This window comes from Lactuca sativa, chromosome 2 (assembly GCF_002870075.4).
Source record: "Lactuca sativa cultivar Salinas chromosome 2, Lsat_Salinas_v11, whole genome shotgun sequence".
NCBI lineage: Eukaryota > Viridiplantae > Streptophyta > Magnoliopsida > Asterales > Asteraceae > Lactuca > Lactuca sativa.
The window spans coordinates 78,303,042-78,317,389 of NC_056624.2; positions in this window are offsets into that span (position 1 = coordinate 78,303,042).

A 14,348-nucleotide genomic window follows, 5' to 3' on the forward strand; every position below is an offset into this window, starting at 1 on the left:
TTGCAGTCTGTATGTGCTTGTCGATGGCTTTTGCTGAAATAGCATCATTTTGATGTATGTGTTTAATTTGTCTATGTTTTTTTTGACTTTTTTTACTGGACTTTATTTCCCCAAACAGATTCAACAACTTGAATGTTTGGTTGTTGAGATTATAAACTGAATTTTAAATTCTTGTATAGTTTCCCCAAACATATTTTGATGTCTCTGTTTAATTTGCCTCTGTGTAGGACTCGTTTTTCCTTCCAAGAGGTGACTTAAAGAGCTTAATGGGTTAAGTTGGCAACTTAGCCCTAATAAGTGTAAAAGTGGATTTTTATGTAAAAATCCTTAACTTTGAGCCCTCATTAAGCCAAGCATTAAGTCCCTCAGGTTAAATTGAATTCCTCATCTAAATAGCCTAATAAGTAACCAAGAATCATATAAAAAGTGATAAACTTAAGGCTTAACCATTAAGTCCTTAATAGAACACCAAAAGTTATTTAAAAGCTATTATGATCAATTTTCCCAAATCTATCGTCCAACTTCTAAAATCCGTGCAAGTCAATAAGAACACCAAAAAATCATGAGACTTAGTTTTTTGGAGATCTTAGTGTGTCTGGTTTCTTCAAACTTTGAATCACGTTTCGAAATTCCAACTCTTTGAGAGGTAAAATTGGAAATCTTCTCATATTGGTCTATGTTGTCACAAATTTCATGCATTGTCTTCAAAATATCATAATAAATTCATCAGAACTCCAAATGCAAAAATTCCAAATCCTATAGTTAGATATGGATGTATAGTTTCCTACATATAAAGCGACTGATGTAATTCTTAGTATATTTGTGCAATTTATTCCAAGAGTTTTGAGTGGTACAGAAAGTGACAGCTTAAAGTTACTAACTTGTAAATTTAATATAAAATCAACCAAAAATCAGTAGAAAGAGATCTTTATATTTCTAAAAAGATAAAAGGGGGAACTTTACCACAATATTTTATCGAAATTTAAAAATGGGTTGGAAGGTAAGAAAATAGATCCCAAACAAAGCACTACAATTAAAGAGAAAATAAGGAAATATGTACATAAGTTTTATAAGAGTAATACAACAAAGCACAAGCTAAATAATGTTATAATTGTTGTTTAGGTTCTCGGAAAGGAAAGGATCCATCTAGCTCACGCTAGATGTTTTTCAAGTTCAAGGAGGTGAGTTACACTAACTCTCCTATTATGTAGGCATTACTTGTTTTATGTTATTATTCACGTATACCTTAATCCGGTAGAGTGAACTAGGAAAGGTAAAAAGTAGTTTGTTCTCTAGTGAGACAAGCAGACAAGATTCATTTTTCATATTATCCATTCATTAATTGTTCTCGTGTATTAAATCACATGTGATTATATAGTCTAATCACATATGACTTATATGTACAAGTTCTTTTTTGTGTTTTCGGTCCAATAGTTGTTCTTTGTCCATATCAATCGTAAGTGATTAAATACATAAAATGACATGATTAAATACATGATAACAACTATTGAATTGAGAACGTGAATTTAAAAATTATTTACATAAATCATATGTGATGATATATGTATAATCACATGTGATTAAATACACAAGAACAAATATTGAATCGAGAACACGAAAATGAATATTATCCACATAAATAATATGTGATTAGATACATATAATAACATGTGATTATATGTATTTAATCAAATATGGTTTATGTGGCTAAGATTCATTTTCACATTCTCCATTCAATAATTGTTTTTTTCCACTTTAATCATATGTGATTAAATACATTTAATCAAATATGATTATATATTTCTAATCACATATGACTTTATTTGAAAAATAAAAGAATCTTGTCTACATAAATCATATGTGATTAAGTACATATAATCACATGTGATTATATGTATTTAATCACATATTATTTATGTGGACAATATTCATTTTTGTGCTTTTAATTCAATAGCTGGTCTCGTGTATTTAATCACATATCATTTATACGAAAAAGATTTGTTTCCACGTTCTTGATTCAATAAATCATATGTGATGAAATATATATATAATCACATGTAATTCTATACATGAGAACAACTATTGAATCAAGAACATTAAAACAAACATGTGTTCATATTAATCATATGTGATTAAATACTTATAATCACACATGATTAAATATATGAGAAAAATTATTGAAATGGAAACTCAAAAATGAATATTGTTCATATAAATCATATGTGATTGGATACATATAATCACATGTGATTATATGTATCTAATCACATATGATTAAAGTTGACAAAAAAACAATTATTGAATCGAGAACGCGATAATGACATTTGTGATTAAATATATCTAATCGTATTTGATTAAATATATCTAATCACATGTGATTATATGTATCGAATCACGTAAGATATATATATATATATATATATATATAGAGACAAAAAGGAATATTTTCCACATAAATCATATGTGATTAGATATACATAATCACATGTGATTATATACACATAACCATAGGTGGTGGTGATGGTGTGTAGTGATGTTTAGTGGTGGTAGGTGGTAGGTGGTGGTGGTGGTGGGGATGACATGTGGGGTGGTGGTTGGTAGTAGGGATAGTGATTATAGTGGGTGACAGGTGGCGACAACGGGTAGTGGTGATGAGTGGTGGAGACGGGTGATAGTAAATGGTGGTGTTGGTAGGTGAATGGTGGTGGTTGGTGGTAGGGGTGGTGGTGACGGGTGATGATGGTGTATGGTGGTTTTGGTGGGTGATGGGTGGGGTGGTGGTGGCAGGTGGTTCTGATGGGTGGTGGTGGTGGCAGGTGGTTGGTTGTAGTTAATGGTTTTAGTGGGTGGTGATGATGTGTGGCAGTAGTGGGTGGTAGGTAGTGGTGATGGGTGGTGGAGGCGGGTGGTGGTTGTGGGTGGTGGGTGTTGGCCATAATGGTGGGTGGTAGTGATGGGTGGTGGAGGTTGGTTGGTAGTGGTTGTAGTGGGTGTTGAGGGTGAATGGGTGATGGGTGGGGGTGATGGTGATGGTGGCAAGTGGTGGTGATGGGTAGTGGTGGTCAGTGGTGATGGGTAGTGGAGACGGGTGGTTGTGATGGATGGTAGTGACGAGTGATGGTGATCGGTGGTGGGTGGTGGTTGGTGGTAGTGGCAGGTGGTGGTCATAGTGGTGGGTGGGTGGTAGTGTTGGCTGGTGGTGGTCGGTGGGTGGTCGTTGTGATGGGTGGTGGTGATGGTGGTGGGTGGGGTTGGTGGTGGTGATGGGTGGTGATTTTCATGGGTGGTTGGTGGGGGTGGTGGAGGTGGGTAGTGGTGATGGGTGGTGATTTTCATGGGTGGTTGGTGGGGGTGGTAGTGATGGGTGGTGGAGGTGGGTGGTGGTGATGGGTAGTGGTGGTGGATGATATTATTTGGGCGGTGAGTGGTGTTGGTTAGTGAGTTTTTTTTTAATTTTTTTACTTATTTTTTTATTTATATTAATATTATTTGATGATTTTAATTAAAAAAAACCGTGTGGTCCAAATTTGTTTTCAAATGTTATCGCGATAAAAAAATGTTTTCGATTGAACACTCCTCTTATATATATATATATATATATATATATATATATATATATATATATATATATCTGTGTGTATGTGTTTGTGTGTGTGTTGTGATATTGCTCTTCAGGGAATTGGTCGTTTATTGACGAGTTGGTCTTGGAGGTTTACCTGAGAACACAACTCAGAAGAGTCGTTAAAGGACGACGGGGGTTCTCCCTGGACGTCACTCTGACGATCAAGTTATCTTTATTTCTGAGAGAGATTCAGGTAAAATTGTATAGGGAAGAAGATGATGCCCTTCCTTGGACAGGAAGGGATCCTTTTATACCTGTTGCTAACGTAATTGGGTGACTCTCCCCATGTGGGAGTGAGACGTGGCACTTTCCTACTGGGAAAAGTACTTTCATGCCGTCTAACAACCAGGTAACGTCCGTTTTAGGCGTCATCAGGCTCTTTGTCATGACCTGATTGGTCATGAGAGAATGAGAGGATCATGAGGAATATTCTTCCTCGTGGGGAAGTGAGTTGTCATCCTAGAATTGGCCTGTCTGGGCTAAGACCGAGACACGGCCAAGGCCCTGGCAAGATAACGTCCCGTCAGTGCTTTCCGTAAGATTTAATGTGGTCGCATACGGTAACGTTAACAAGTCCCTTCGGCTAGTAGGCTTCTGCATGGGGGACGTAGCAGGGGTGTTCTGGTCTAGTCATAGACACGTGGCGGACTGCTATTACTAGTCTGTGCGGTTAACAAGACGGAGTTGCCGTTGTTCGGCGGTTTCATCATGAGACGGTTCATTGCTTTTTTTGTAGCATTTAAACCCTTGTTTCTCCATGCATTTCATCCTCACTCTCTTCCTTCCTCATTTTGCTTCTTTGCTCTAAAGAACCCTTTCGATCGTTCCTTGCATTCTTTCATGGCTGTCGCTCGTCCTTTTGGAAGGGAACTCACTGTTGAGGAATGGGAATCCTTCCAATTCTGGTTTGAGTTTGTCCCTGAACATGGGGTTCAAACACCTCTCCCTGATGCATCGCTCTATAGTCCCCAAGAGGGCAAACTCGGCATTCCGATTGCTTTGTTTTAGGCGGGTCTACGCTTACCCACTACAGACTTTTTCAACCTGATCATTCGTGAATACGGGTTTTTTGTGAGGGAATTGACCCCAATCGCCATAAACAAGATTGTGGGCTTTGAGCTTCTCTATCGTGCCCTAGGTTACTAGCCGACTGTCCCGACGTTCGAACACTTTTTCAATGCTTCCACCCAATCTTGGACTCGAACCTTTTCTCGCCGACGAGGAGTCCTTACCCTCATCCATGATAAAAAAAAAATCCAAAAAGAATTGGCAGGATAAGTTTTTGTGGGTGAACAGTGACCTTGTGGTGCTTAGCTATCCTAAGACCAAGGTGTATGTAAATCGTGCTCCAATTCTCTTTGGTGCTGACAAAGAGTTGGCAGATGCCGTAAAGAAGGTTAGCATATATGGTGAGGACTGACTCGACTGCTTCTTGGCTGCTGTTGGGATGAGCGCCGCTTGGAGGGCTTATGGGAAAATGCCATAATTTTTTTTGTCGAGAGAGAAGGTATGATGCTTATTCTTCTTCTTTCCCTTGCCCCCCCCCCCCTTTTTACTCGACAAAGTTCTTTGAAATCGATAATTTTGTTAACCGTTGTTACCTTTGTTTTTTTTTTTTTTCAGGTGTGGAGGAGATTATCTCCTTAGAGAGAGCTCTACAAGGTTTATTTGACGGTAATCTTGAGTGCTGCAACATCGACCTTGTAGAGACTCTCCCGCCACCTGTTTCCGGTCGGGGTATCGGGCTATATCTGAGTCTACAGTGGGTTCATAAGATGTTGGTGGCATTGGTGAGGAGCCGTATCTTCAGGACGTCGTTGTTACCGGTGCTTCTTAGAAGGATCCTGTCTGTTCCGGGTCCCCAAGAATTCTCTGACGTGTCACGAGGCGATTCGCTTTGCTGGAAACCTCTTTCGGCGGTAGCGTTGAGACGGCTAGCACCGAGCCCCCGCTTCGCAAGAAACGTAACTTGAGTTTCTTGCTAAGGGGTTCCCAAGGTTCCACCAGTGTCCCTGATGAAAGTTCTTCGAAACTGCTGGAGAGGGCACACAATAGGGCGACTGAACTTCCCGGTAATAAAGAGAAGAAAACTACCGATGTGACTAACCCTGACCCTGCTGATGAGAGAGCCATGACGAAGGCTGGATATGTGCCTTCTCGTGGTCATGTGTCAACTTTTCCTGGTAAAACGGGAGCTATCCCTCCTCCTTTAGGGTCTCACTCGGGAATCTATAGGCCGTCCTGGAGCTTAACCCCTAAAGACCTTGTATCCGACCATGACACTGATCTTGAGCGGTGTCAGCATGCATTTCTGCCCGCCACAACTGAAGCTTTGACCGTTCTGGCCGATGAGTACATGGTCGGTGGTCTTCGTTATGCCACCGCCCAAGTTTCGTCTTACTTGGTATCGGTTGCCGAGCGAATTTCCGACATAGAGGCTATCCAGTCCTATTCGGACAAGATGAGCGTTGAATGTGCGGAGTTGAACGCTCAGGTGACAAAGATGGAGGCTGATAAGCGCAAATGGGAGGCCCAACAAGAGCTTGGGTTGTGCGAGAAGGCGATCTGGGAAGAACATGTGGCAAGGTTGGATGGGGAAGTGAAGCTCTTAACTGGTCGTGTAGGAGCCCTGACCTTGGAGAACACTGGCTTGAGCGAACGAACAGCAGAGCTGGAGGCATACCTGGTTGGGGAAAGCGTTGCGAGGGGTGTGTTGGAGAAGGACATTGTATGGATCCTTCGTTATGGGCTCTGTTGGATTGTGGACAAGGTGATCGAAAGCCCCCACTTCCTCAAGGGCTTGGTGCACGTGCAGGCTGCTTACGTGGCAACGGGTATGGAGCAGGGGAAGGGAGCTTTGAGAGAGCTGGTGGTTGTTGGGAAGTTCGACCCATAAGTGGAGGTGGATTTTGCCACCAAGACTCGGGAAATGGATGATGCCATTGCTACGTTCACGGAGACATATTTTGCTGGATATCTTCGTCTTGACGACATAGATTTGGTTGGGCTCCGTGTTCTCTGCCAGGATGCTCAAAGTGATGAGTCGGGTCCTGGCCCAAGCTCTCCATCTGGTGATGGTACTGATGGGTTTTGAACACTACAACATTCCTATGGTGTACATACAACCCTAATGCTTTGGATCTAGATTTTTCTCAACTTATACACACAATTAAATTATCCAAAGCATAAACCCTAATCTAGCATGCTATATTCGAAATTCATAACTAAAACAAAGTTAGATGAATACCTTTTCCTTGTAGCTTGCTTGATCTTGACCTTCAAGAGCTTAGTGCCTCAATTGTTGCACTCTAATGAATCACAAATACCAAGTAGCAATTGGAAGAATACGAGATAGAGGGTGAGGCTCTAAAAATCAGCTAGGGTATTCTCTAAGAAGCAGTGGCCAGTTTTAAGGAGTTGGGGGTTCCTTTTATAGTTGAGGCTGCTTAGGATTATCTACGGGAAACCCTAAATCCCTTGCTTTGACCTTAAGCAACCTATGCATCCCCATAAGGAAGCCTTGGATGAAATTCTATGGGCTCCTCATAGATTTTCGTCCATCCTATCCTAATAGGATCCATTAGCCCAAACTACAACTATTACTAATTTACATAATCAGTCCACGTTAATCAGTCTTTTTTTATAACCAAATTAATTCCAAATTAATTTCTTATCAATACTAATTAAATAATATGATTTCTCAATTAATATATTATTCTTATAATATATTAATAAATCACAATTAACCTCTTTCTCCATAATTTATCCTATCAAATTGCTATGGTGAAGGCAACCCAAAAGGACAATGCTACTATCGGGTCAAGTACATACCAATTATAGTTATGGGCTTAGACACCTAATCCAACAGTCTCACACTTGGATAAGTCTAATAACTATAATTGCAAGTACGACTACAAAATTTGATTAGCAATCGTAGCTCTCAAAAGCCGTTGTCGAACTCTGACCTAGTCAATGACGTGTCCTTTAGATAAGGGATCATATAATCCTCCATTCTCAAGATATCGTCTGGACAAAGACATGGAATAAAGTCATACTCATTGTCCAACAGTTTGTTTCCCGATTTTTGATTTGTTTGACGTAGAACTTAATTGAACACATCAATTTAGTCCTGACCAGGCCAGACACATAAGTCAACACAAAATCATCGAGGGGCCCAAGATATCGCTTTTACCCTCTTAGGATAAAAGGAACATATAAACTTCGAATTATATGCTTGTACTATTTACTCATCAAGTCATACACAACATCACGTTTTATAACATCAAGTTAATGATTCGTTTACGCATTGTCAATGTACAACCAACTTGTAAACAACAAATCATATATCTTGGTTTAAAGATTCTATGATATTATCGTCTCACAATCACTCATGATAAATTCCATGAAGTGATTCATGTGAGGGTAGGTTTAATCCCATACTCAAATCCTATTTCAGGAGTACTCATGAACATTGTAACAAATCTTTGCTATGTCTAAGCACTTAGACAATCTACAAACCATTTCATGACAACCTAGCCTCATAACTTACTTCCAAAGTATGATCGGTTGTGGATAATTTGAAAAATCTAATTATTCTGGAAGTAAAACATGCAAAAGTGAAATAGTACTAAACAACTGACACAAGATAGTAGACTTTACTCATAAATAAATCTCCATTACTTAATCATCAATTGTAAATTACATTTTATCTATTACAAGTTTCCAAATACCTATCTAATCACTAAAACTAATATCGTCCTTCAGACCAATGCTCCTCACATGCTGTAAATGCTTAACCCTACTTAGACCCTTCGTAAGGGGATTCGCAGGATTCTCTTCTGACGATACCCTTTTGACTACGAGGAGTTCCTCTTCTACCCGATGTCTGATGAAGTGGTATTTTCTGTCGATGTTCCTGGATCTACCATGATTCATTGGTTCCTTAGTCAAGGCAACAGCTCCTTCGTTATCGTAGAAAATCTCCATAGGCTCCTTTATGGCTGGTATAATTCTGAGGTCTCCAATGAAGTTCTTCAACCATATTGCCTCCTTTGATGCTTCGCTCGCTGCTATATACTTTGATTCGCACGTTGTATCAACCACATTCTCCTGCTTGGAACTTTTCCAAGTAACTGCTCCTCCAATCAGGGTAAACACCCAGCCTGCGAGCGGAAGTTATCTCTGTCAGTCTGAAAGCTGACATCATTATACCCTGTCACTCTCAAGTCTTTACTTCCACCAAGTACGAGGACCAAGTCCTTCTTCCTTCATAGATACTTAAGAATGTTCTTTACTGCTGTCTAGTGAGCTCTACCAAGGTTCCCTTGATATCGGCTAACTATGCTCAAAGCAAAATCCACATCAGGGTGAGTACACGTCATAACGTACATGATTGAGCCAACGGCGGAAGCATATGGTACTCGACTCATTTCTGCTATCTCTGCACTAGTACTCGGACTTTGAGTCTTACTTAACTTGGTATTGCTGTGGATCGGTAACCCCCGTTTCTTGGAATTCTCCATGTTGAAATGTTTTAACACTTTATCCAAGTAAGTACTTTGATTAAGTCCTATTAGTCTTTTACTCCTATTTCTCAAGATCCTTATCCCTAGAATATAAGCAGCATCTCCTAGATCCTTCATAGCGAAACACTTCCCAAGCCGGGGCTTAACTTCCTGCAAGGTTGGGACGTCGTTTCCTATGAGTATTATGTCATCCACATACAATACTAGGAAGCTAACTATACTCCCACTAGCTTTGACATATACGCATGACTCATCATAGCTTCTCGAAAATCCAAACTCTTTGACTTTCTCATCCAAACAAAAATTCCATTTGCAAGACGCTTGTTTCAATCCATAGATGGATTTTTTAAGCTTGCACTCTATTCGGATACTTTGCATCTAAAAAACCTTCTAGCTGACACATGTAAACATATTCAGCCAACTTCCCATTAAGGAAAGTTATGCAATAGATAAGTCAACTAGTGCACTCCATCCGCTATATTTCATAGTCATGAAACGCAGCTATGACCCGCATAACCCTTATAGATTTGATCTTGCCACTAGAGAGAAGATCTCATCATATTCAACTGCCGGAGTTTGAGTAAAGCCCTTCGCAACCAATCGTGCCTTGAACGTGTGTACATTCCCATCCATGTCGGTCTTCTTCTTGAAGATCAATTTGCACCCGACCGTCTTACGACCCAGTACATTGTCAACCAAGTTTCAAACTTGATTGTCATACATGGACTGAATCTCGCTGTCCATTACCTCTTTCCACTTTGTAGACTCGGGGCCTGCCATGGCTTCCTTATAGTTTTTAGGTTCATCTAAATTTATCAGTGTATTATTACCGGTAAACGTATCACCTTCAGTTGTTATATGGAAACCATATAACACAGGTGGAACACTAACTCTACTAGAACATCTTAGAGGTAAGGACTTGTCAATGGGTTAAACAAGAACTTCTTCCTCATGTTAAGCGCTAGTGTTAGAGGTTCCTTCATCTCTTGATTCTTGAAGCTCTTCAAGATCAATTTGCCTCCCAATGTGCTCTTGGCATATGAGCTCCCTCTCACAAAAAACCCTTCTCCTTGCTATGAAGACCACATTATCACTAGGTATGTATAAAAGATATCCAAAAGATTTATGCGGGTAGCCGATGAAAATACATCGCTCACTACGAGGTTTAAGCTTGTCGCGAGTCTCTCGTCTTACGGAAGCCTTGCAACCCCAAACCTTGATATGTGCCAATGAGGGAACCTTCCCTGTCCACATCTCGTGAGGTGTTTTGGCAACATTCTTAGTTGGGAATAGATTAAGGTTATGGGCGGTAGGCTCTAAGGCATACCCCCAAAACTAGATAGGTAATGAAGCTCGACTCATCATGGAACAAACCATGTCCAAAAAGGTTCGATTGTGCCTCTCAGCTACACTATTTAGCTGTGGTGTCCTAGGTGGCGTCAATTGTGAAACAATTACACATTCCTTAAGATAGTCTTGGAACGCGATACTAAGATACTCACCACCTCGATCAGATCAGAGCATATTCATCTTCCTGCCCAATTGATTTTCCACTTCTTACTTAAATTCTTTGAACTTTTTGAAGGTTTCCGACTAGTGCTTGATTAAGTAGATATACCCATATCTGCTATAATCGTCGGTAAAACTTACATAGAAGTGGTTAGCATCCCTTATGGTGGATCTGAAAGGCCTACACACATCGGTGTGTATGAGATCCAACATTCCCTCACCTCTTTCATAATTACCAATGAAAGGTGATTTAGTCATCTTTCCAAGCGAACAAGACTCACATGTGTCATCCGTCTTTATGTCAAATGACTCCAAGACTCCATCCTTTTGGAGTTGGGCTATGTGTTTCTTGTTGACATGTCCAAGACGACAATGCCACAAGCATGCCTTGTCCAAACCATTGGACGAATCAATATGCAACAAATTATTTCCTAAGTTGTCAACAATCATCACAGTTTCATATATACCATTACAAGACAATCCTTCAAAATAAAGAGTACCATTATAGAAAGCATTAATAGAACCAACTTCATTATTAAATGAAAATCTAAAACCTTGTCTATACAAACCATGAAAATAAATAATATTCCTTGTCATTCTGACGAGTAGCAACAATTGTTCAAATCTAATCCTAACCCACTATTAAGCATTAAAGAATAAACTCCAATCATGGTGACAGGCGACACTTTCCTATTCCCCATGATCAAGTTCATCTTCCCATGCTCCACATCACTACTTCTTCTTAGACCCTGCAAATCAGAACAAATGTGAAAACCACATCCTGTATCAAGGACCCAAGAACTAGCATGTGACGAGTTATTAGATTGAATGGTGTAAATACCTGCGAAGTTGGGTTTATCTTTCCATCCTTGATGTCTTGCAGATACTTCAGGAATCTTCGTTTTTAATTCCCTTTGTCATGATAGTAGAAGCACTCTGCATCCTTTGGAGTAGATGAAGGAGCAATAGAACCACCTTTGGATCCACTTGAAGAAGTTCCATCATGAGACTTTCCCTTATGGCTCTTAGAGGGAGCTTTCCTTTTCTTCCCCTTCCCATGTCCAATTGCCAAGACAGGGGCAATAGCAGTAGGATTTGACATGACAACTTTGACTTTCAATCCATTTTCAGTACTTCTTAACAACCCTTGAAGTTTGCTCAAGGTCACCTCTTCCTTATTCATATGATAAGTCATCTTGAACGGTTCATAACAAGGAGGTAAAGAGTGGATGATAATATCAATGGCCATCTCCTCATCAAAGTTGACATTCAACTTGAGCAAACGATCTGTATATCTCTGCATTCTTTGCAAGTGGCTCGTGATGAACTCTCCACCTTCATTTTAGTTGTTATTAACGAGGAAACAATCTCATACCTTTCTTGAGGTGCGCTTTCATGGTATTTTTCCATCAAGTCTTGTCACATGTCATAAGGCCAGTAGTCCTCGTAAAACTTTTGTAGCCCGAGAGTCATAGTGACCACCATAATACATGAAACCTTTGTCGCCTCTTTGCATTTGGACCTATAATTGGTTATCTCTTCGAGAGTAGCAGTAGTTTCATTGATCTTGACGATTTCTTTTTCGAGAATCTCTTCCTTGTCCTTTTACCTTAGGGCCATTCGAATGTTGTGGATCCAATCATTGAAATTAGACCCATCGAAAGTGACCCTCCCACAAATGCCCAAGAAAGAGAGTGGGTTCAAGGAGTTGGCGTTGTTGTTGTTGGAGGAGTTTGAGCCTACCATATGAAAAAGAAAAAGAAAAAAGTTTATATTAGATAAAGAAACCTTAATATAACACCCAAATGAAATATTAAGTCTAAGATCCAACATAATAACTCAGAATTCGGAAGAAGATGTCGTAATCCAATTGTAAAACTATTATGAAGGTATGTAAATGACGATTTACCAATTCCACCACGAAAAATGAAATGAAGAATTAAGTTTTAAATGAAATGAAATTACTAGATTCTTTTGAGATTCATTGGACCTTTCAATGGCATGTTTAATCTTGATTATGCCTTTCAAGTTTGTGACTGGGATACCGAGGATCACAAACAAGGTGTGAATAACTATGCAAATATGCTCAGTACTGTGACAACCCGAAATTTATTCCGTCATTTTAACCCCTTTTCGGTTAATAAGCCTCGTTTTATTTAACTGTCCGTTAACTTTTGGACTGGTTAATTAATTTGGGACTTTTTAAATGACTTAGTAAGGGTTGAAACAAATTAGAAACACCCTCATTAATCCCTTAAAAAATTTTAGTTTCAACCAAGTAAAAATACGACCACTAAATCAGGTGCGACCAAAAGCCCCGTTTAACGACAGTATCGGGTAGATTTTCACTGAGCCTCAACTCAAGCCACTATATAAAGGGGAGTGGACTTCATTTCCACCATTTTCACTCACTCACTACACTCTTTCTCTACAACTTATTTTCGAGCCAAAAACGCCCGTTTCGAGCCCCAAACGAGTAAGCAATCTACCCTAACTTGTTGTATAGCTTAACTATCATGCATATTCGTGTTTAAGAAATCAAATAGGGGCAAGAGTAGGTGTTTACGACCCAAGAACACTCTTGGACCGTGAACACCCCTAAATGGGGTTTTTAAGCCACAAAACCCCTCCAAATTACCCCTAAGGCTTAGATATGACTTGTGGACTTACACATTCGGACTTAGAACACCTTGAACTAAAATCTTGGGGAGTAAACTTGAATTTACTGCCCAAGAACATGCTTGTGCCGTAAACTCCTCTTCATGGGGAGTAAACTCGAGTTCAAGTGTTAGAAATGCCCTCAAACACCTCCTATGGCCTTGGAAAAATGTCTAGAAGCAATCCCATTGATGTAAATGCTTTAAACATTAAAGAAACCAAGGAAATAGGAGTTTACGGCCGTAAACCCCCCCTAGGAAAGGTCCATGGGCTGTAAACTCCTAAAAGGTGCCCAAATGATCCCCTAAACCCCCCATTTGACTTGGAAAAATGCATAGGATTTTATTCTCTATCATTTAAGTCCTTAAAACACCAAAAGTTTATGCACATAGGAGATTATGACCGTAAACTCCTTGTTTAGGGCCGTAAACTCCTTAAATGGTCCATTTGATGCCTTAAATCCATTCATACACTTTATATTTGGACCTAGCAAAATTCCACAAGTGATATAAGACATTTTGGCACCCTAGAACACCCTCACCATGAGTTTACGGCCGTAAACTCATGGGGAGTTAGTCCCAGGCTCGTGAACTCTATAAAGAGTTTACTCTTGAAGAGTAAACTCCCTATCTAAGCCATTCACACCCTTAAATGTTACCCGGTACACTCGAAGCACTTAACCAAAGTGTTTTCCGCACTTTAGGATGCGTATACGTGATTAATTAGTATTATATTTACTAGTTGTATGTAAACATATATTATCATATGTGAATAGGTCACTAAGTGTGTTCAAGTCTTTACTTGACACCGAGCACCCAACCGGCACCTTCGTCGGATCCACTTACATCAGGTGAGTTCATACCCCTGAATTAACCTTTTAAATGTTTTTACATGCTTTTATGGGGGGGGGGGGGGATACAAGTTAAACATGCCAGTTATCATATCAATCACATGTGATTGATAACCCGCATGCACAAGGATTTATTACACTGTCAACTGTTTTTACCAAGTATGATACTGTAAATGGTCTTCCA